The sequence below is a fragment of the Hyperolius riggenbachi genome, chromosome 1, assembly GCF_040937935.1.
Source record: "Hyperolius riggenbachi isolate aHypRig1 chromosome 1, aHypRig1.pri, whole genome shotgun sequence".
Classification (NCBI taxonomy): Eukaryota; Metazoa; Chordata; class Amphibia; order Anura; family Hyperoliidae; genus Hyperolius; species Hyperolius riggenbachi.
Genome location: NC_090646.1, coordinates 438086804 through 438109881, shown reverse-complemented (window position 1 = coordinate 438109881; position 23078 = coordinate 438086804). Strand labels below are relative to the sequence as shown.

At 41.8% G+C, this 23078-nt stretch overlaps 1 protein-coding gene across 3 annotated transcripts in view; it reads left to right on the top strand.

Annotated features, from left to right (window-relative positions):
- The first annotated feature begins 20063 nt into the window (after nucleotides 1-20063).
- SPIN1 (spindlin 1) overlaps nucleotides 20064-23078 on the top strand; it is a 36899-nt gene continuing 33884 nt past the window's right edge. Inside the window, exon 1 of one of the 3 annotated variants that reach the window (XM_068271447.1) lies at nucleotides 20064-20299. The gene's annotated coding sequence lies outside the window, so the exon portion shown is untranslated. The other 2 variants (XM_068271445.1, XM_068271446.1) reach the window with 2 other exon arrangements.

The following is a 23078-nucleotide window of genomic DNA, read 5'->3' as shown; positions in this document are numbered from 1 at the left end:
AGTGCACTCACATGTTCCGGATAAATACAAGCATAAAACAATGTCCTCCACGACAGCTCTGCACGCCTGTAGCTCCGCCCTACGCGTTTCGTGCATGCGCACTCATCACGCCCCTGATGAGTGCGCATGCACGAAACGCGTAGGGCGGAGCTACAGGCGTGCAGAGCTGGCGTGGAGGACATTGTTTTATGCTTGTATTTATCCGGAACATGTGAGTGCACTGATTTTAAAACTTTTAAATTAAAGTACGGTTTTACACTATATGAGGCTCTTTAGTTCATCAGGCAATCAGAGCAAAGGATGTATTAAAGATCCATCTGCAGAGAAGACGTTCTTGATGTGATATGAGAGTATGAAAAGCGTTTATGCTGTCTTATAATTTGGATAGCATTTGGAATAGGTGAGAGTCCATGTATGTCTGTGTTGGGATATCCAGGAGTGTCACTTATTGCGGAGGAGAAAGTACCTGTTTGTTTGGTGGCACTATAAGGCTTATCTAGCTGTCTGTGATCTGGCAGCCACACTATATGGTGAGGACCTGTGATACCCGTGTGGTGTCTATACACAAGTTTGTTTGCTTGCAGCACTGGGTGTTGTGGGAAGGATCAAGCTATCGAAGCAGTATTATGCTATGTTTTTTTATGTCTCCCTTCCCGAGCTATAATCCTGTAATGAAGGCATTTTGAAGCTGGGAGCGCAGTGTCTCGGTGGAATATCTGGACTACATTCCTTTAACTTTTGATTGCATAAAAACTGTGATTTTGCAATGTCCAGTGTGTCAAAACATGAGAGAGAGAGTAGTGCCTCATCATGTAAGGGGGGAAGTAGCACGTGGAAAGTTGCCTGGGCAAATCTGGCAGCTAGATTATGTAGGTCCTCTCCCTATGTCTAAAGGGTGTGCCTATATATGTACCGCAGTTGATACCTTCTCAGGGTATCTAATGGCTTACCCTTGCAGGAGAGCTACGCAGCAAAATGTGATAAAACTTTTGGATTTAATTATCACACATTATGGGGTGCCATTGCAAATTCAGACAGACAACGGGAGTCATTTCACGGGACATACCGTTAAAGAATATGCAACTCAGAATAACATAGAGTGGATTTATCATGTACCTTACTATCCACAAGCTTCTGGGTTAATTGAAAGAATGAACGGATTGCTAAAAGATCAATTGAGAAAACATGTAGGTCCTAAATTACAAGGATGGAGAGATGTTTTAACTTTGGCATTACAGGAGTTAAATAATAGACCCGTGACAAATGAGGAAATGCCCTTGATGCGTATGTTAACTCCTAATTTACAGATTATGAAAAACACAGCCCATGAGACAGTCTCGTGCTGGGCCATTCATCCCGAGGCAAAGATCCCTCTTAGGATGACTCCTGAGTCAGCGGGATTGGATTTATTTATTATTGAAAGTAAAAGCATTGAACCAAATACCATTGATGTATGTAATACTGGACTAGGGATTATGATTCCTAGTGGTCATGTGGGCTTAATCAAGGGGCGTAGTACTCTAGCCCTAAGGGGAGTGGAAGTCCTGAGTGGGGTAATAGATGCCAATTACCGAGGAGAAATTAAGGTAATCCTTCACCATGCTGGCACCACTCCTATTACCTTTCAGAAGGGAGACAGAATAGCACAATTGTTAGTTGTGCCATGCCTTTTATGTACTCCCAAACGGGGTGAACCCCCTTCAATAACCACTGTGCGTGGGCAGGGAGGATTTGGATCAACCAACGTTCCCATACTAGATGGGGCAAAAGTTTGGGTGCAGCAAGATATAGGTCCCCCATTACCTGGGGAAATAATAGCTGCAGGACCTAATAATGTTTTATGTGTACTATTACAATGGGATGAAAAATGGAGTTATGCCTACACTGAAAAGTGTTATTTCACGGAATAATGCGTTGTTATCTTTTCTCTAGGATACACCACCTGTCTCAATTGCCGTGCTGGTAATCTGTTTGGTCGCACCTGCTGTAACAGTCGCATCCCGTATCAAGAGATTTGAAACCCTGCTGAACCAGGAGGAAAATACATGGACTTATTTTGCTACTAAGATATTGAACTTTTTTCATTTCTGTCTCTCGGACATTATGAGTACGGCTGATGCCTTATCTACTTGCCTGGTTGCCGTACCAACACCTATCTCTGTACTGCAACAGGCATTTTCACTCACCAACAATGATTCTACCGTAAATAATAGTGATGTACGCAATGTATATTTCTATTGTAATTCTTGTAGATCTGAATGGTATGTAGATTATGACATGACTAAAGTCACTACATATAATATAGCACCTGCAGACACCTGTTTTCAAATGACCTGTGATAGAAAACAAATAGGTGAATGTAAGCAGGCTAGAATTGACAAACCTACTGCCAGAGAAATAACTAGACATCTTAAGAATTTATGTAAACGAGACCATTGTAGAGATGTGACTAATACTATGAAGTGTAATTATACTGTTCTTAGTCCTAGTCATTATCTACATGTGAAGTTACCACAAGGGTGGTTGTTTTCCTGCGGGAACACTTCTTACACATATATTCCGGCTAACATAACAGGGGGACCCTGCACCTTTACTCGTCTGAGTATAATGATGTACCCTCTATTTCCTGCAAGTGCACCGTGGAGAGATAGACGGGCATCTATAGACTTGGATGAAACGTGTGATGCACGGGTGAACCTGTTGTCACGGGCGGAATATATTAGCTTAGTGTAACGATCGGTGTAACACAGAGAGGGTCTGATTACCGGTGAACTTCAGTATCACCGAGAATACAGAATATACCCGATTATTGGTGATCTGCAGTATCACCGATAATCAGATATATCTACTAACCTCTGGACACCTGAGATAACAAGTGAGTGTTAGATGCAACCGTATACTTTGAGTACTGCACAGAAGTATGTTCCTTCCGATGGCCTAGAGACTCTCCCAGGGGAGGAGCTAGGCTGAGAGTAGGAAGGACAGAGCGTCAGTGACACCAGTGAGAGGGTGTCACTAACAGGTCTGGGAACTGCCTCTAACAGTAAGGCCAGTTCTCAAGGTCGGCAAGCCAGGTCGTTAACACACAGACAGATAAGGTACAGATTCAGGAGACAGATACGGAATCCAATAAACAGGCAGGGTTTGGCAACGGAGTATCAGAATAGCAAGGTACAGAATCAGGAGGCAAATACAGAGTCCAGGAACGAGCAGAGTTTGGCAACAGGATATCAGAGATAGCAAGATACAGAATCACAGTTGAGAGGAATAGTCAGGCAGGCAGAAGGTCATAACAAATAATACAGTCCAATATTCCTAATGCTAAGGTGTGAGTTCTTTGATCATCAACACCTTTGGAAACTATGCTAGAACACAGATACAGACAAGGTCTGAGTGCTACCACGTAGTGATCGCAACGGCAGACACCAGAGAAATGACCAGCATCCAGTATATATATATATTATAGCGCTTACCAGCGCCACCCCTAAGTGCTGGACCAATGGAAGGTGGTGAAAATGTCAGCTGACCCGCTTGGTCAGCTGACTCTTCTCTGGCTGTCATATAAGCTCTGCCTCTCAGCGCGCGCGCGCGTCCTTCTGAACCTGTGTGGACTAGCAGTTCCAGCCACACCAGACATGTCTTGCAATGTATCCGCTGATTCGGGCGCAGGGCTGCCGCCCCGCTCTCCAAGCAAGAGGCGGCTTCCCTGCGTCCAACCACAATGTCAGTAATATTGCTATGCGCGCAATCCGCTGCATCCAACGCGGACTCCTCCGCTCTGCCCATGCGGCGGTTTCTTCGCGTTGTGCCGTCATGTTAGACACGGAAACAGCCGCCTCACTCTGAGCATTTGCGGCGGCTTTTCCGCGTTTCCTCACACTTAGCAGTGTCTATGGTTGGAGTGCCAGGACTGGCTGAATATAATCATAGACAAATAAGTGCTGTAGCCTGTGCTTTAGCTAAAGGGTTAAATGAAACTTCTCGAGCTTTGCATGAGTTATTGCTAGATTTGCAAGGTACTCGCAAAGCTGCTTTGCAGAATAGGTTAACCATAGATTACTTATTATTAAAGCATAATTTAGGATGTAAAAGTTTTGAAGGAATGTGCATTCAAAGGATATTAATACACATATTCAGGCTTTGAATAAAGTAGTTACTAATATTAAACAAGATATTAACCAAGGATGGTGGGATTGGCTATTTGCATGGCTACCAGATTGGGGATCCTTAAGACAATTTATAGGGATTACAATAACTATCATCACTATATTGATTGCCATGTGCTGTGCCATTCAATGTATTCCTAATTGTCTGGACATGTGCATAGAAACCTGTAGGCACCTGTGTCGACGCAGGAGCAGATCCCTGGCGATTCAGATGACGTCTTACCGACGTTAAATGAAAAGATTCAAGGGGTGGAATGTAGTGCCACATCTTTTGTGCTCATGCAATGGCAGGACCATCAGCTTTTTTGTAGTCTATGGACTATGAATCTGATCATTTACGTCTGCCATCTGTATCTGTTCATTTGGTAGAGACCCCTTTTAACACTGGTTTACTAGAAGGGGATACCAGATGTGTGTATGACCAATATGCCTTCTAAGGTCACACTAACACAAAGTAGAATTATAAGCCTTGATATGGGACAAAGTGGAATTATAAGTACTAATATGGGATGAGTGCTAATATAGCTCAGGGCGTATTGCCCTTGTTTTACTAATAAGTTTAAAATGTTCAAGTATAATTACTTAATTGTGGTGATAACAGAAGGATCACTTACGAGCAGGCTGTAAATCTGTCAATTGCTGGATGGCCGAGAGATGACTTCCGGTTTGTATCCAGCTATTATGTGTTATGTAAGAATCTCAAGGGGGCTTTCCTATGCTCCATGGTTTGCTATGGAGTAGAAAGGGTATAAAAACTCTGTCCTTATTTTGGACTTTGGAATTCTCTCGACTCTTGCTGGACTGGCCATCCAGCATTGACTTGACTGCCTGCTCTGCCCGAGGAACTTCTTAGCCGTCGCGGAGAAAGAGTCACTCACGTAGGATGGATAGAAGTTAGCTGCAGCCTTGAGCGGACACCTAGAAACACAAGGTGATGTGATGTGCTTATAATACTGTATTTTATTATACTCTTAATCTTTGCCTTCTTTAAGATAATTTTGTATTTTGCATCAATAAACTTGTTAACATTGTTGATTGTGTCTGATGATTGGAGGGATCATAAAGAACCTGCAATTGCTATCTGTTTAAGTGGTGTCACTATTCTACAGCAATACAGTCTGCGTTATTACTTTTTCTAACGTGCGACTTTAACGGCGCACTGTGAAAGCAGCCTAAGAGCCACTATCTGCTAGAAGTGTGAAAGTCCACTTTGAACTACTGGCTCTCAGAGACATGGACTCATATGCAATTCACCTTTTCTCAAGTTGATTTTTTTTTACACCTTGTCAATAAAATGCCTTTTAAACCCCCAACAAGCAAGAAAATGAATGCACAAAATCATTTTTATAGTACTTTTTCTACTACTTTTGGTACTTTTTTCAATTACACGCTGAAAAGTTATTTTAAAGGGATCCAGAGCAGTGCCTGAAATTAAAAGAGTACACATACCTGGGGCTTCTTCCAGCTTACCGTAGGCGGCGAGGTCCTCCAGTGTCCTCCTGGCTCCTCTCCTTCTGCCTCCGCTGGCCCCCACATACACAGACCTGTCACGCCGGCCGTCGTGATGATGCGAAGCCGCCGCCGTGACAATGTCATGTGTCATTAACCGGGAAGAGCCGGCCCGACAGCCAGCCCAGGTGTCGCCGGTAGCGGAGGCCGGCGGAGGTACAAGGAGAGGAGCCAGGAGGAAGCCGGGGGACCTCGTGGCCTACGATGAGCTGGATGAAGCCCCAGGTAAGTGTACGCTTTTAATTTCAGGGACGGCTCAGGGTCCCTTTAAAGAGAAAATGATAATGTATCACCTAAGAGAAAACTAAGAGAAAAGCTGAATTGCATATGGGCCCTGATGGCTACACAGGAAAAGTTATATGAGGTACTGTTAATTAGGTCAAAGATTTATAACTACTTAAAGATGAACTTCAGCCAAAACAAACAAGCTGTCATTAAAGAGACACTAAAGTGGAAAAAAAATTATGATATAATGATTTGTATGTGTAGCACAGCTAAGAAATAAAACATTAAGATCAGATACATCAGTGTAATTGTTTCCAGTACAGGAAGAGTTAAGAAACTACAGTTGTTATCTCTATGCAAAAATGCCATTAATCTCTACAACTTTCAAAGTCCTGGAGAGGGCTGTCTTCTGACTTTCATTATCTCAACTGTAAGTGAACAGTTTTCTTTTTATCTGCCAGAGGAGAGGTCATTAGTTCACAGACTGCTTTGAAAGAATCATTTTGAATGCAGAGTGTTGTGTAATCTGCACATATTAGAGAATGATGCAATGTTAGAAAACACACTATATACCTGAAAATAAAAATATGAGAATATTTTCTTTGCTGCTAACCTTCTAGTAATTATTCATAGTACACAACCAATTCATTATATCATATATTTTTTTTTCGCTTCAGTGTCTCTTTAAGTTACATTAGTTATGTTAATTAAAATAGATAGGTGATGTAATCTCTAATGCTGAATAGCCAAGGTGCGTTCCCGCACTCGATTTCCAGCTCGATTCGTTTATTTCCAACATGTCCGATTTGCATTTCGATGGATCGTTAGGTCGATTCGCATGTAAAGTATGCCAAATCAACCTAACGATCCATCGAAATGAAAATCAGACATGTTGGAAATAAACGAATCGACGGGAATCGAGTGCGGGAACGCACCGTGTGTATCCAGCATTACCCACCCTGTCTTAAAAGAACAAGCAAATGTTTGTGTTTTCATGGGGGCATCCATCTTTTTGGTTGAAAGGAGGTGACAAGGAGCATGAGACACAGTTCCAACTGTCCTGTGTCCTGATCACCTCTCCCAGCTGTGCGTGCTAGGCAATGAGAACAACAACATCAGAAATCCCTTCATGCTTTGCACAGCATCAGGGGAAAAATGCCTGGGCAGATTTCTTTGATGGGGCGGAGCATAGCTTATGTGCAGCTAAAAATGAGGCTTGGGTAAGAAAAACACAGTTCTGATGCGGTGAAACTGTTAACACCAAGCCTTTTCAGTGCTGCTGAGTAGATTTTGTCTAGAGGTTCACTTTAACCAGGCAGGGGGTATTGTTTCCAACTGCCAAAAAAGTAAACAGCATCTCCTTCCATTGACATTCACCTGAAGAAAGATTTTACAATGGGAAACATTGACTAAATTATTTATACATAATTATTGTAAAAATTAAGCACTTTTTTATTACATTATTTACACTGGAGTTCCTCATTAAAATGTGCATAGCACATTTAATCTTATAACTAACTGAAACAAATACATATGGAAGCTTTTCCTGCACAACCAAACAAGAATTCTGACAAATCAATGGGCTTGTTCACATCTATTGCGTTTGTTTTTTCACAGAAAACCCCCCACAGCATATTTTCACATGCTGTTTGCATTTTCTCATTAATAAACATTAGCTGCTATGGGAAAACATGTGCGTTTTAAACGCAGATAAATGTGCATAGTGTCTGAAAATTTGTGTGCAAAATATGTGTAATGGAAATTGTGAGCCCTCCCTTAGGGCCCATTCACACTTGAAAGCACTTGTGTGAGTGATTTTTCAGCGGAAAAATCACTGAACACTGTGGCGACGTTTCTGCGATCGCGTTTAGCGCTTCTATAGCACTGAAACGCGATTGCCAGGAAATCGCCTGAAAATGGTGCAGGCGACGCATTTGCGTTTCGCGATTTTGGCTGATTTGCGGCGATTAGCGCACATCGCCCAAGAACGGGCCCGTAGGGTTTCATTACACTAGCGCTTTTAAAAGCGCTAGCGTTTGAGCGTTTTGCCGAAAACGCCGGCAAAACGCTCAAGTGTGAATGGGCCCTTAAGTTGCAATCATTCAGATCTATGTGTTTAAACAGCGCTATGCTGAATTTGTTTCTGACACATTGCATTTTGTTTCCTAATCCTAGCTATGAATAGGACAAAATGCAAATGCAAAAAACCCACATACACATGCAAAGGAAAGTGCAATACAAACAAAGCAATGTTCTGTGAAAGAGACTTCAATCCATACCATATGATCAAAGATTTAGGCAAATTTAATATGGCTCGTGAAGAGAAGAACAAATTCTCAGAGTCCAAAGCACTTATAAATAGCTGACATCGTATGATATGAGGAGAACATTTTATAAACGGGCCTCTTGGTGGTAAGGTTATCATTATTTTAAAGGGAATCTGAAGTGAAAATAAACTTATGATTGAATGAATTGTATGTGTAGTACAGCTAAGAAATAGAACATTATCAGCAAAGATTTGAGTTTCATTTCATGGAAGAGTTAAGAAACCTCACTTGTTACCTATGCACAAGAGCTTCTCTGAGCTCTCTGACTAATTTAGTCAGAGAGCAGTGCTATTTTCTGAAACACTTATACATCAAAGAAACAGTGAAAGACAACCTCATAAGATTTTACTGCAGGGAAGTGCAAAGGGCCATTAGCTCTGCTCAGTTTCAGAGTCTAAAATGCAGAGTGTAGTTTGTAAACTATTAGAGAATAATGCAACGTTATAAAAAAAAAGCTATATAACTGAAAATAAAAATATGAGACTCTTTTCTTCGCCACTAATGTTCTATTAATTATCCGTACTGCTCATACAATTCATTATATCAGGGTTTTTTTTTTTTCGCTTCAGTGTCACTTTAACAGATGTTTATGAATGGTGTGGAGCTTGTTATAAAATACCGATGAGATATTTATTAGTATACATTTTTTGATATACATGAATTAGTGAATGCACTTTACATACTTCTATAAAAGAGCAATGTTTGACTATTTTCTGGAAAGACTGTGTGTTACTTTTGCTGTATTATAGTTGAAAACAAATGTGGTAAAATATGCAGAATTTTTGGAAAAAATTCCACCAAATTATCACCTAAAAAAACATGGGGTTGGAATGACTGGCAGCTCTTTAATTGTGCAGTCATTTCTGTTCATTTATAAAGAACCGGTGATTTGAAAAAAAAAAAAGCTAAATTTTTTTCTTTCCCAGTTTTCAAATCAACGTCACTGTTTTGCAATAGCATGTTTATACAAGAAGGGAGAGGTTTTCTTCCTGGCAAATCTGGGCTTGAAAAGTTGAACTGAAGCATCACATTCATTGGCATTACAAGTGACAAAGGCTTGATTAATGAACATTTTAAGTGAACTGGAATCTAAAAGAGTTTTTGTCCAAAAACCACAATCAATTTGTAGACCTTTTTTTTAAAAAGTGTTTCATCTTCGATTGAATAAAAGTAAAAAGTCATCAAGGACATGTTTCCTGTTTCTCAAGACACAGAGGTTTTAGATGTCTCTTAGGACAGTTAAACGTATGATGTTAATTTCCAACACTACACAGATAAAATTAGATGTTTCCACAATATGAGTGTTCTACCTCCAAGAGCTTTACTTCAACTTCACGAGTTAATGCAGAAACCCACTTGAACTTACTGGTGCCACCGAGGTACCCTGAATTCTAGGAGGGATCACAGGGTCTCAAACAGATGAGATGCTAGATAAACAGACTGCCCGGTAGAAGCCGCTTGATGCGGCGAATCGCGAAGTCACACATCCCAGGCTGACGCAGCCCTTCCTCCTCCAGTTCCTAACTTTGGTGAGTCTTCTTTGCACACTTGTTGGTTGGTCCGGCGGACCTCACACCTCTTCACCTCCTATCATTATCCTTCATCACACTTTGTGGTTTACTTCCCCATTCTTGGGGTCCTTTGCAATACTGTTTGCTGCTATTGATGCACCATTGCACTTTCTGTATAGGTCATTCCCTTCCAGGGGTGCCTTACACATTTTTTTGCACAGGTCACTTTCTCATCTCTGTTGTTACTTATGGATTACCGTGGTTGTGAGTGAAGGGTTGGGCTGCTATTATTATTATGCATATAGCTGTGACTGTACATTATTAGCCATTGGCTATATTACATTGTGTCAACCTGGGATTTACTGTTTTAATTGTTTTTATGATTCTTGTACAACTTTGTTCAAATAAAGCTCATTAATTATTTATATATTGGTGGTGTGGTGCGGTACTTTAGGATTCACCTTTCTTGCTGTTCGATAGATAAACAGACTGCTGCACCGTTTCGTTGAAAAGGATATTCATCTTTATTTACAGATACCAAAAGTCCAGAGTACCTAGGTGGTCGCAACCAGTAAATCCATTTTTTAAAACACCCTAACCCATGGCCATTTACTTTTCCAATACCATAGCTATGGCCAAGATAATTAGATGTAAGTACAAATGCAAAGCAATACTCATTGTAGCTCAATGACCCAACAGAAGAGGATGGTGCCATGTGGATAGATGCAAAGTCTGTATTCCTAGCAGAAAATGGCGTCTGAGAGCAGGAAAGAGATAAAAAAGGGTCAATAGTTCAGATATTAGCTCTGGCATACCTTAATAAATGTGTCATTGAGCAAAAAGAATAAAACAGTAAAAACCTGAAAAGTAGATTTAAATATAAAATAAAACTGTGGAATGTCTTAAAAAGTAATTTTAGGAGAAGGAAGAGAGATACAATTGTTTATTTCATTAGTTTATTTTCTCCTCGGGTGTCCTTTAATATGTCCCACAGGTGGATCTGTGCAATCAACAACAAATTCAAATCTCATTTGAGGAAAAGGACCTTTCAAGTAAATACTACACTGAAAGGTCATACCAGTTGTGTCAGTTTCCCAGTGAACAACAATGGACTGAATTTACAAAGCATTAATTTAAGATTGGTCGGTCTTTAAACTCCATGTGGCTCTCCTCGAAAATTGGAATTGCAGGGTTTTAAGCAGTCTTTCATACCTGTCCTCTACCCACCAAGTGTTTTCAAGTTGTACTGTATGTCATACAATGAAAAATATGTTGAAATGCCTAAACAGTTGTTTTCACTGAGAGGTCACATGAGGACCACCAGGAGATATACCATTTTTTAAATTAATTTTCTTATTGCAGTGCTGACCAGGAAGTAGAATCAGTTGGTTCATCTGAACTGCATTGTTGTTCTGGGTCAGTGTTTCAGAGGGCATCATTTGCTAAATCATCTCGAGAGTTATCCAGGCATCTCCAGTGGTGATATTATTATTCTATCTCGCCATTCCCCCCCCCTCCCTTCTACCAGAACCTTTATGAGCTAAAAGGAATTCCAAGTACAAATTATTCTGATTACGTTTTAGTAATAAAGCGCCAATATCTTCCATAGCACTGTACATTGGGTACATTGGACAAATACAAATATTTCAGAACAAAATGTAAATAAGGAATTCAAAGCCCTGTACAATCAGGGTTTACATCCACTCCACAGATTGCATGGGTCTGTATGATCTGCTTTAAGCATAAATCCGCTGAGCGGATCGATCAGAAACAGCCTTATCAGTCCGCCGACGGCGCGTACACACGTACTACTGTCAGCTGAACGTCCACCCAGCGGAAGGGTCTGACGGACCCGTCGTTGCCGGATGTAGTGCGTGCGTACGCACCTTTACACATGCTCTGGCGCTGTCCCAAGCTGCATAGATATTGAAATGGTATTATTATTATTATTGATTTATAAAGCGCCAACATATTCCGTGGCGCTGTACAAAGTAAGAAACAAACATGGGGTACATATTACAGACAATGGTGTACACTAATATACAAGGTACATAATTAGTGACAAAATACAAAAAAATGATACAGCATACAGAATACAAAATACAGAAGTGGTAATGACAGTGATAAAAGTAACATGATGAATAAAATGTATAATGATTTCCAAGACACAAAGCGGGGAGAGAGCCCTGCCCTTGCGAGCTTACAATCTAAAAGGGAATGGGGGGGGGGGGGGGAACAAGAGGAGGGGTGGTATACGATAAAATATATAAAGGAAGTGTGTTTTAGGATACCTAGTAGGAGTGCAATTTGGTCTTAGGACAAAGGGAAGTGGCTTAAGGTAGCGCATATGCTTGTCGGAACAAATGAGTTTTTAGAGAGCGTTTAAAAGTAACAAAGGTTGGCGAGTGACGAATATGTTGTGGGAGGGGATTCCAGAGAAAGGGTGAAGCGCGTGCAAAATCTTGTAAGCGTGAATGTGAGGAGGTGATTCTAGAGGAGGACAACAGATCGTGTGCAGATCTGAGATTGCGATTGGGTTTGTATCTGGAAATTAGTGAGGATATGTACCGGGGAGAGAGATTGTGGAGAGCTTTGTAGGTTAGGGTTAGGAATTTGAATTGGATCCTCTGGTTAATTGGCAGCCAGTGAAGAGCTTGACAGAGAGGGTCAGCAGAGGAAGATCGAGAAGAAAGATGAATGAGACGAGCAACTGAGTTCAGTACCGACTGGAGCAGGGCCAGTTTGTTCGAAGGTAATCCACAAAGTAGTATGTTGCAGTAGTCCAGACGAGAAATTATAAGAGCATGTATTAACATTTTGGTTGTGTCTTGAGTGAGAAAGGGACGAATGGGAGATATATTTTTGAGTTGGAGATGGCAGGAGCTGGTTATGGAGTTAAGATGAGGAATAAAAGAGAGAGAAGAGTCGAATATTACCCCCAAGCACCGTGGTATACTAGATATATTAAAGTTCTTGCTCAAGCAGTTCCTAGAACATTTCAATTTTGTGTCCTTGGCCTTCTCCAGGTTACCACGTTTACGGAGCATGCTCAATTATCTCTCCATAGGTTACTATTTCAAGTCCGAAAACGTATTTTAATGTATTGGAACAGGCCAGATCCACCCACGCCTGAAATGTGAAAGTCAGGTTAACTCCTATTTAAAACTGGAAAAGTTGATTAATGCACATAGAGGGGTACCACTTAAGTTTGAAAAGGTATGGGCTGGTTGGTTGGATATTCCTGGGCTACCAGATATATAATTGATAAGGGATAGGTTACTTTGTGGAACTGTGTAAAAAAAAAAAAAAGGGATTTCTGCTTCTCTTATATTTGACAAATTTTGTCTTAAAAATCCTTGGAGTAAGATTAGGTCACTTTCGTCCTTATAATTATTTCTATCTTGCTGCACACTGCTGCTGTTCAATGTTTAATGATCATTGTTAAAGGCTTTTAAGCCAAACTCTGGATTTATTGTACAATCCTGTTGTTTTTTCTTTATTGTTAAAGAACAAGCGACACCCATGCTAACCTAGAAATAAAAAAACACATATATAAGTAGATAAGTACTACTTCTACTTACATAACAGATGTATTGTGCTATCCACGTAACGATTCCTGTGAATATTACGAAGGAAAAGCAGATAATCCTATTCTAGGCAGTGGCCATCTTGCCAAGCTAACGCTGACATCATATCCTCCCTGGCTCGTCACCACCCCCCCCCCCTTCTCTTGCTCATTGTGTATTCATTAGCGGCCCTCCTCCCAGAGTCTTCAGACACTCCCACTGAGGTGTATACTAACAACAGCACTGTCTTTTTTTAATTTACACATCCAATCACTGAATCACCTCAGCCTTGCTTGTAAACACAAGTTATCAGAGGGTGTTTCTGATAAGCAGCTAGCAGGGAAATAAATGGAAGAGGAATATATTATAGATAAAAATAACTCCCAGCATTCAACTCTTTGGCACAAGGGTCAGTGCTCCTAAAGTATGTGATAACTACAAACCATAACAGCAGAAAAAGTTTTGCAAGTTTTGAATGCAGGATTAGCATCTTTATCACTTAATACACTCAGACCAGTTTCTGTTGAAATTTGATCTTTATGGTGACAATACCACTTTAATAAAGGCTGTTTTAAAAAAAATAATCTGTAAGATAATTGGTTTTCAAATCTTATACCAAACAACAACTAAAAACACCTAAAGCTTTCAGGTCACTCCTAATAGTTATCAGTAAACATAGTCAATGATTATTATAATTATAGATTTATATTGTGCCAGCAACTTCTGTGGCGCTGTACAACAAAATAAAAAGTATAACAATACAATATAAACAATACAGTTAACAGTACAAGACAAAGGTGGATTACAGCTTATGTAATGACAAAATCAATAACAGATTTTTACATAATGGTCACAGTGGTCAGTTGCATTGCAGAATAATTCTTCATGTCAACTCACTGATTTTACGATTCTCTGAGCCTGTTAACAGTAATGGTGTGATGATTTGCTCAGCTGCCTGTGCAGGCAGGCAGCTTTCTGACCATTGTGTAGGTTTGCATGCTGCAGGACTCTGGAAAGAAGAGCTTCTGTCAGTTTTGCAGCTTGTGCTTGCTGAGGAATTTGCATACGTTGTCATGCAAATTGCCTGGCCACATTCATTGGAGGCATGTACTATAAGTACTATGTGTGTCCCACAATGCTTAGCTGGTCATAAGGATTTCGTCCTATGTAACACTCCTGGTGGGGTGTCAGCCTTACTCTCTGTTTGAAGATCAGCTTAGAGTAATTCCTGGAAACTGTGCTAGGCAGATTTCCCTAGTGCAGTTAGGATTGTTTATCTGTTGCGATTGTCCTGTCCCAGCGGTGGTCGATAGGAAGTCGTTCTGATCTCTGTTCTTGGAGCATAGCTGGTGCAGCGGTTGCTACCAGCTATCTCTTCTGTTCTGCCTCTCTGGATCGCGCTAGCCACTTTTTGCTAGCGCTGTGGATCCTTCTGTTCTGTCTCCTGGGATCGCGCTACCCACTTTTCGCTAGCGCTGTGGATCCTTCTGTTCTGTCTCCTGGGATCGCGCTAGCCACTTTCCGCTAGTGCTGTGGATCCTTCTGTTCTGCTACTCTGTATCTGGATCGCACTAGTCTCTTTTCGCTAGTGCTGTGGATCCTATCTCTCGCTTGTCCCTGTTTTCGTGTGTCTGTCTTGTCTACTACGACCGCTTGCTGGAGGCTCGGGTAACCGTTAAGCAAGCGTTCGCGTCCTCTGTTTCATGTTTGTCTGTCGATGGTTAGTTAGGCGTGCTTGTCTCTATTGTGCTTATCACGTGGAGACCGCGCATAACCGCGTGCACTGTTGCGAATGAGTGCGGTGTTCGCGGTTAGCTAGCGTTTGTTATTTTCCGCATCTTCTCATTGTATTATTTGCTGTGCCTTTGCTACCCTTGTATTCTATTCTGATCTGCCTTGTGTCACGTCTGGCGATCGCACCTCTCGCGATTGCGTTCCTATTTCATATCTGCTGTTGTGTGTGCGCGGTCGCGGGGTGGCGACTGGATTGGCGCGCACACACATACAACCTGTCCCTTTGCTCGTTCTCATTCGCAATCGCCTCTCTTGCGATTGCGTTCTGCGCTTCGTACAATTCCTGTCTGGCATTTGTGGAGGTACAGAGGATTGGTTCCTCTGCACTCCCCAGCGCCATCTGCCGACAGGAATTTCCCTCTACAGGTGCGTAGCACCTTTTGCTGGGAGCCTGCAATTACACGCTTGTGGAGGATTTCCGCCGTGTCAGCGCACGCGTTGTGCGCTGATCACGGAGGAAGTTCCACAATCATTACAAATGGATTGTGTTTTTCTAACTTGCTGCTGTGCATTATTATTATTTATTGTATTTATAAGGCATATTACGCACCGCTGCACATTAGATAAGTAGGTTAACATACAAGATGGGACATACAAGGAGCTCATAACAAAACAAGATCATGGAAATATGAGATAAGTATCACAGCACTAGGTGATCCAGCTTAAGGCCTCCTTTCCACGGACTGTAGAGCTACTGTATATGCACAGCAAGCAGTTACCAGGCAGCAACAAGTAGTTACCAGGCAGCAGTGAGCAGTTGTGAGAGTTTGAGAAGCATTGCACTGCCTATCAACTGCTCGTGGGAAAAGAGGCCTGAGTTAGGCGCTGTGACACATCTCATTTGTGGAGTGGAAGGACATTTGACATGGCAGAGGTGTTCTCCTTTGAAAGTGTAAACCTTGTATACTGGGGCGCCTCTATAATTTATACAAGATCATGGAAATGATTTGATAATTAATGCATTAAGATCATTACTTGATGATGAAGTCTAAGTCCAGTCTCCGTTGCAGTTCACACACATTTTAATATGTGCGTTATGCAACTGACCACTGTGAACCCAGCCAAAAGGGAAAAAGAGCCCTAGCCAATCTGCCTTAGGCTAAGTTCACAGTACTCAGTTGCATTGCAGAAATATTCTGCATGTCATCTTACTGCCCATACTTTTCTATGGATTTGTTCACAGTAATAGGATTGCCTTATTCTAAATTGCTGCATACAGGCTTTGCATTAAAGTCTATGGCCAGTCTCCATTGCTCACACTTATTTTAACGTGTGAGTTATGCAACTGACCACTGAGAATCCAGCCTTACAGTCTAAAGTGTTAAGGGTTAGGACAATTGGTGTAGGGAAGCTGGGTATGAGATGGTAAAATGGTGGGCAGTTGCCAGGGTGTCCTAAGATGCTGTTCAGGCATTCTTGCCTGAAGAGGTGAGTTTTCAGGTTGCAGTTAAAAAAGGTAAGGGCCTGTTTCCACTACACGCAGATTGGATGCAGAAAAACTGACTCCAATGAATGCCTATGGGCCTGTTTCCACTAAACGCGATATTTCTAATGCAGATTTTCCCATAGGTATTCATTGGAGTCTATAAGGGCCTGTTTCCACTACACGCAGATTTGATGCAGATTGGATGCAGAAAAACTGACTCCAATGAATGCCTATGGGAAAATCTGCATCAGAATAATCGCGTTTAGTGGAAACAGGCCCATAGTAATTCATTGGAATCAGTTTTTCTGCATCAAATCTGCGTGTAGTGGAAACAGGCCCTAAGGCCTCTTTTCCACAGACAGTTAAGTGAAGGCAGTGAAATGTCTCTCAAACTCACAACTGCTTGCTGCTGCCAGATAACTGCTCACTGCTGCCTAGTAACTGCTTGCTGAGCACACAGTTCAACTGTCCGTGGAATAGAGGCCTAATGCTGAGAGTACACAGTACGTTTATTCCCGCTGAATTGAGCCGCTGATGGGGGCTGCTGATAAAAATCCGACGTGCCCGATCACCCGGATCGATTCCCCACTCGATACCACGGGCAGGACAATAGAAGAAAACGAGCAGAAGATAAGAAGCGCCCGCGGGGACGAGCAGGCATCGATCCAGGCACCCGCGGGGACTAGCGGGAACGCGCTGGAATTGAGCCAGCGGCTCAATTTAGCGGGGATAAACGTACCGTGTATGCCCAGCATTAGGCCTCCTTTCCACGGACCGCTGATAGGCAGTGAAATGCCTCTCAAACTCTCTCAACTGCTGCCTAGTAACTGCTCGTTGCTGCATGATAACTGCTCACTTCTGCCTGGTAACTCCTTACTGAGCACACAGCTCAACAGTCCATGGAAAGGAGGCCTAAGTGTGGGCGAGCGGTGGATGTGTTGAGGGAGGATGTTCCAGAGGAAGGGAGAGGATTAAAGTGAACCTCTGGACTAAAAATCGACTCAGCAGCACTGAAAAGGCTTGGTGTTTCTTTAACAGTTTCACAGGATCAGAACTTTGTTTCTCTATACAAGCCTCATTTTTAGCTGCACAGAAGAAAACTGCCCGGGCTTTTTCCCCCTGATGCTGTGCAAAGCATGATGGGATTTCTGATTTTGTTGTTCTCGTTCTGCTGTTTTGGTGCAATTTTTTTTTTACATTTTGAATTTGACATTTGAAGCCTAGCGTATGCAGCTGGGAGGGGTTATCAGGACACAGGACAGTTGGAACTGTGTCTCCTGCTCCTTGTCACCTCCTTTCAACCAAAAAGATGGCAGCCCCCATGAATCACAAACATTTGCCTGTTCTTTTAAAACAGGGTGGGTAAGAGATTTTATTACCTATCTATTCTAATTAACATGACTAATGTAACTTGATGACAGTATGTTTGTTTAGGGTGAAGTTCTTGTAGGCAGGATTGAGAGATTACCGGAATGGAAGACGGGAGAACATTGTCAGTAGCGCGAAAATTGCTCGTAGGGTGGCATCGGAAATAACTTTACTTAGATAAGAAGAAGCTGGGTTGTAAAATTATGCACTTTATATGCAAATGTATGCAGCTTTAAAATTAACCACCTTGGCAGGTTTCCATTGGTCTATGTTCAAGATACATACATTTGCATAATCCCAATATCTCAATTTGAAATTATTTGCATCCCATTGATCTCCCCTAGTTAATGAGAAGCAAATCATTCTGATTGGTATGAAAATTAAAGCTTGGATTTGGCCCAATCAAATGCACTTCCTGTTAAATTAGACTGACCCTATTTTAAACTGCATAAAATCTGCATGCAATTCAAAATTATTTGCATCTCACTGGCCATCTTTAAAGGGTGCCTGAACTGAGTCAAAATGTACACCTGGTGGTTCTTTACTAGTCTCATAAATGGTTTGCTGCTGATGCAAGTTTCCCGGCCACATGTAAAGACACATATGTGCAATTTTAAAACTGCACAAATTACTGCATAATTTTCAAAAATGCACGCATTTCAATGGAGTCACAGGGGAATGCGTTTTTACATGTGTATTTTTTTATATATAAATATGCTGTCTTTTACTTGATTATTGAAAATACAAAACGCAAATGTGAAACGCACCAAAAATGCAAAACGTAAAAAAGCAACAACAAAAAAAAAAAGACATAATGAAAAATAGTGCATGAAAAGCAGTTTGTGCACTGCCTAGTGTTCTCCTAACCTAGGATTTTCACACATGTGGTAATCATTTGCTAATTTAACAAAATGGGGAAGCTAAAGAAGCCCCATTTGGCAATTTTGATTAAGTTGAGGTGTTCTTTTATCATCAGCCTTATAAACTGGATTAGTCCACTGCAAAGCGTAAAAGGTCTCATCCAGTCCAGGTAAATTCCACTTCATGTGGAAAAAAGCGATCAAGGTCCAAAACAATACTCCTCTTCAATCTTGGCAATGGCCTCAATTCACTAAGATCATGCTGGAGATAAGGCAAGCGAAAACTTACCTCCACATAAGAGTTATCTTATCTCTTCATTCTTTAAATTACCTCCTCTGTAGTTATTTTACCTCCTCTGTAGTTAATTTACCTCCTCTGTAGTTATTTTCACATGCAGTTAATAACAGCCTGTCTTTAACTCTGGAGTTATTTTAAGGATTGAAGAGTTAACTTAAAGACAGAAGAGGTAACTTTAGGTTTGCCTGAGGTAAAATGTTTCCTGAATACTACATGCCTTATCACCATGGTAACAACTCTAGAAGAGTTATTAAAGACAGGAGATAAGCTTAGTGGGTACTTATCCGTTAGCCGGGCGCATCCTCTAGGTGGCGACAAAACTCCACCAGAGTTACATCTTTCCCTACTATCCATGTCGGCCTGGAGGAGGAATAGTAATTAGCGCCACCTGCCGGATGCGCCCAGCTAACGGATAAGTACCGCTTAGTGAATTGAGGCCATTATATGGATGAAAGGACTGCTATTTTCTAAAAAAAAAAAATCCAGTAAAATCTCAGACATCAACATGCGCATCCTAACAACAATATTACAAAAGAAGGATAGTGAATGAGATGCAACAACAGTCTAAATTGACGGATTATGCAAATATAAGTAGATGGCAAAAAGTTCAATGAAATAGAGTGGAGGTGGAAAATTGATCCATTTTCAAGTTGCACATATAACATTACGAAATCTTCATAATCCTGCAACAACTCGGAAATATTTGCATTAATTATCACTACTAGAGGGCAAACATGCATATAAAGTCAATTTCATTCAACTCCAAAGGAGCCACTTTGTCCTGATTTAAATCAACACACAGCACAAACAAAGAGAACCTGTTTGTAATAAGTCTAGCGTCGGGCACTATCTAATAATTAATTAGCAGAGTCTGGTGCTCAAATTAGGAAAACGTGCCCACCAAACCTGGACAAGGAGTAGACGAGCCTAGGAGCGCATGCGTATTTGTTTCCTACCGCGGCGGAGAGCCGTGTTCCTTGTGCGCTTGCGCGGCTGCTAAGTTCTGCACCAAGAGAAGGGAGGAGGGGCAGGGAGCTGGAGGGATCATTATTTGGCAGGAAGGCGAGGCCTGGTCCTGGCAGTGTAGTGGTAGCTTGCAAACCGTGATTGAATAGCAGCAAGCTCTAAATCTGGCAGCGTGTGAGAGAGGGAGGAGGGGAGAGTGAGGACTGGAGGCTTCTCTAAGCTGCAGAAGTAGCAGGAGTAAGGCGGGAGCGGCTCTGGTGACGGAGTGTGAGGGGAAAGGGGGGTAAGTGGTCGCTCCATTACCTGGAGAGCTGGGGGGGAGGGGTACGTGGATTGGAGAAGTGGAGGGAAGCGTGCTGTGCCGCCACACACACGCAGACGTCCTCCAGCCTGTAGGTAAGACCAGCACCTCGGCTCTTTGTTATGTTTGCAGCGCTCTCTTATCTCCTGTTGCAGAACTGCGCTCTCCCCTGGCGAGCTGCGACGCCCCCTTGTGTTCCCCTTCATGGTGTGACGTCACAGCCTGCTAAAGTATGACGTAACACGCTTCTATTGTTCCGTGGTGTAGTGGAATTCAATAGGTGTGATGTCACGGCGTGTGTGTTGTGCTGCAGCAGCCTGTTCCTATGCATGCCTGTGTATTGCTACCAGTGAGGCGGGGATAGCACCGGGCGGGCAGCGGCGTTTCTCCCTGTGTCTCAGGCATTGGCTTCCTTTGTCTGCTGCTTTCCGCCCCCTCCCCCTCTCGTCTCTTTCTCCGAGACAGGATTGCTGCCTGCTGCAGCTTTGTAAATACTGGACCAGCACACAATATGGCTGACACTCGCCCTGCCTGCTAACTGGCTGCCTTTTATCCCTGTGGTAAGCAGCCCCCTCCTCCTCCACCCCCTGGACTGTGGCCCCCTCTCTGTGCAGTGTGGCGCCGGAAGGGTAAGAGCCCTGCACTGGGCATGCTGCCTGTAGTAGGGTCACTGCTCAGGCTTTGGGGTGTTATGTCTGTAGCCAGGCCTCGGTACCTGGTGAAGAGGGACTGTTATTCCTCTGTTTATGTTCTGCTATTCTGGGAGGGGAGTGATGCACCAGAATCTTCTGCCAGGGACAGCCTATATTCTAGCATTTGGAGACATGCTTGCGGCTCACTTGTGATGTTCTGTGCTAAGTAGTAAGGTTTCTGTAGAAAACGTTGTTTTCTTGTGGACTGGCTTAGTTTTAGTGCTCAGGTATGTGGTGATTGCTTTGCAATCAGCAATGTCTGTTCTACAAAGAAAAGCTTCCCCTTACTACCAACAGAAAATAAACTGTTTATTGAGGAATGTAGGCAAAGGTATTGATGCTATATCTGAATTTGACCTTGTCAGTCTCTTTTGTTAAAAACGTATTGCATTGTAACTTGAATGGTTTTAAACTTTGTTAATTTGTCTATGCAAAATGGAATAAGTGGCTGAAATGCCATTCGGACCTATATTGAAAACTTTTTGCAACTTGTGTAATTGCCATCTTCTTTTAATCTGAGTTGTATTTCACTTTTATAGGGTGGTCATTTGACTGCCCTGAACTGTATCACCATTTTTGATACACGCTAATTAAGTTAGGCCCATGTGATGTTGATTCTCTCATGCTTAGAACTTTGGTGTATATGCATCGATGCTTGCTGCCTACATTCTTTGCAGAATTGCAGGTAATGTGACTATGGCCTTTTTCAAACTGTGTTTGTTTAGTTAGTCTGGAAAACTTGCTTTTTGTGTTGTGGGATTGGAGTTGACAAACATTGATCAAACAGAAAAGTGTTTACACAACCCAGTAATATATGTATTCTGGTCTGAAAACACTAGATATGCAGGTGCTAGAATGGTACAAGTTGTTTTAAGTATAGATAGAATTGCACCAAGTCTGATTTTTTTTTTTTTTTTTTTTCCCCTCTTGGCTAATACATATCTAAATCTGAGATTGCTACTTGATCAACACTGATCTGAAAATATAAATCTGCCACATAGTACTAAATACAAGAATACGATCAGACATCAACGAAAATCTGATAGACTATGGTAATATTTAAGTTAATTGGAGCTGGCTTGGAAATCCATAGGTAAATTCTGCTAAGTGATTGGGTACATGGCACCCATTCAAACTGCTAGGTCTCAGGTTGTAATAATACCACCCACATTATTCAGCCAGTTACAATGCTTCAAGTTGTAGACAATGCTGTGATTGGAGAACAGTTCCTTATGAACTTTCACAGAAGCTCTCCTCAACCATACTAGGGTCCAGGTTGTTAGGGCCTTTCCACCCCATCATGATATTAAGGTCACTGAAAACATTTTAAATATTTCTGACTTTGGAAGAGTAAAAAGACTTCTTGCAAATTTAATTAAAATGACTGAACCTACCTGATGTCAGTCACTCCACGTGATACATGCTTATTAACCAGGTTGTCTTTTAAAGAGTATCTGTCAGCCATACTATCTCAGGAAAAAAAATACTTGCTCTACTTACATAACATATGTATTGCACTGTCCATGTTTTGATTTTAGTGATTTTTTTTCCTATAGTAAAAAAGGAGAAAATTCTTCTTAGGATTCTCCATTTTTACTGTCTTATCTTGAAGCCAATCCTGATGTTTCCTCCCTTACTCTCCTCTGCCTGATTTTTTTATGCATTGCTTGCCCTCCTCCCAGTCTTCAGGCACTCCCACCCAGCTCTTAAATAGAATGTGCATTGTCTCAGCATGAGAGATATTGGCCAATCGGAGAAGAACAGGTGTGGCAGGGGAAAACAGAAGGGAAAGGCTCTTCAGCCAATCAGGCTGCATTAGTTAAGTCTGAGGGAAAAGTAAAGAAGCAGAGACAACCCCGCATGCCCTGCAACTTCCTTTGTGCGGTAACGTACCAAATAAGAGTCAAACTGGGAAATGATCATTTATCAACAAGAAAAGTAATAGTGATTTTAACTTTTGGATTGTCTGGTTAGCATCCTTATTACTTGTTTACCAGATAAAAATATAGAATTGATATTTTTTATTTTATGCCCGACAGTTACACTTTAAAAATGCTCAGTATGGTAAA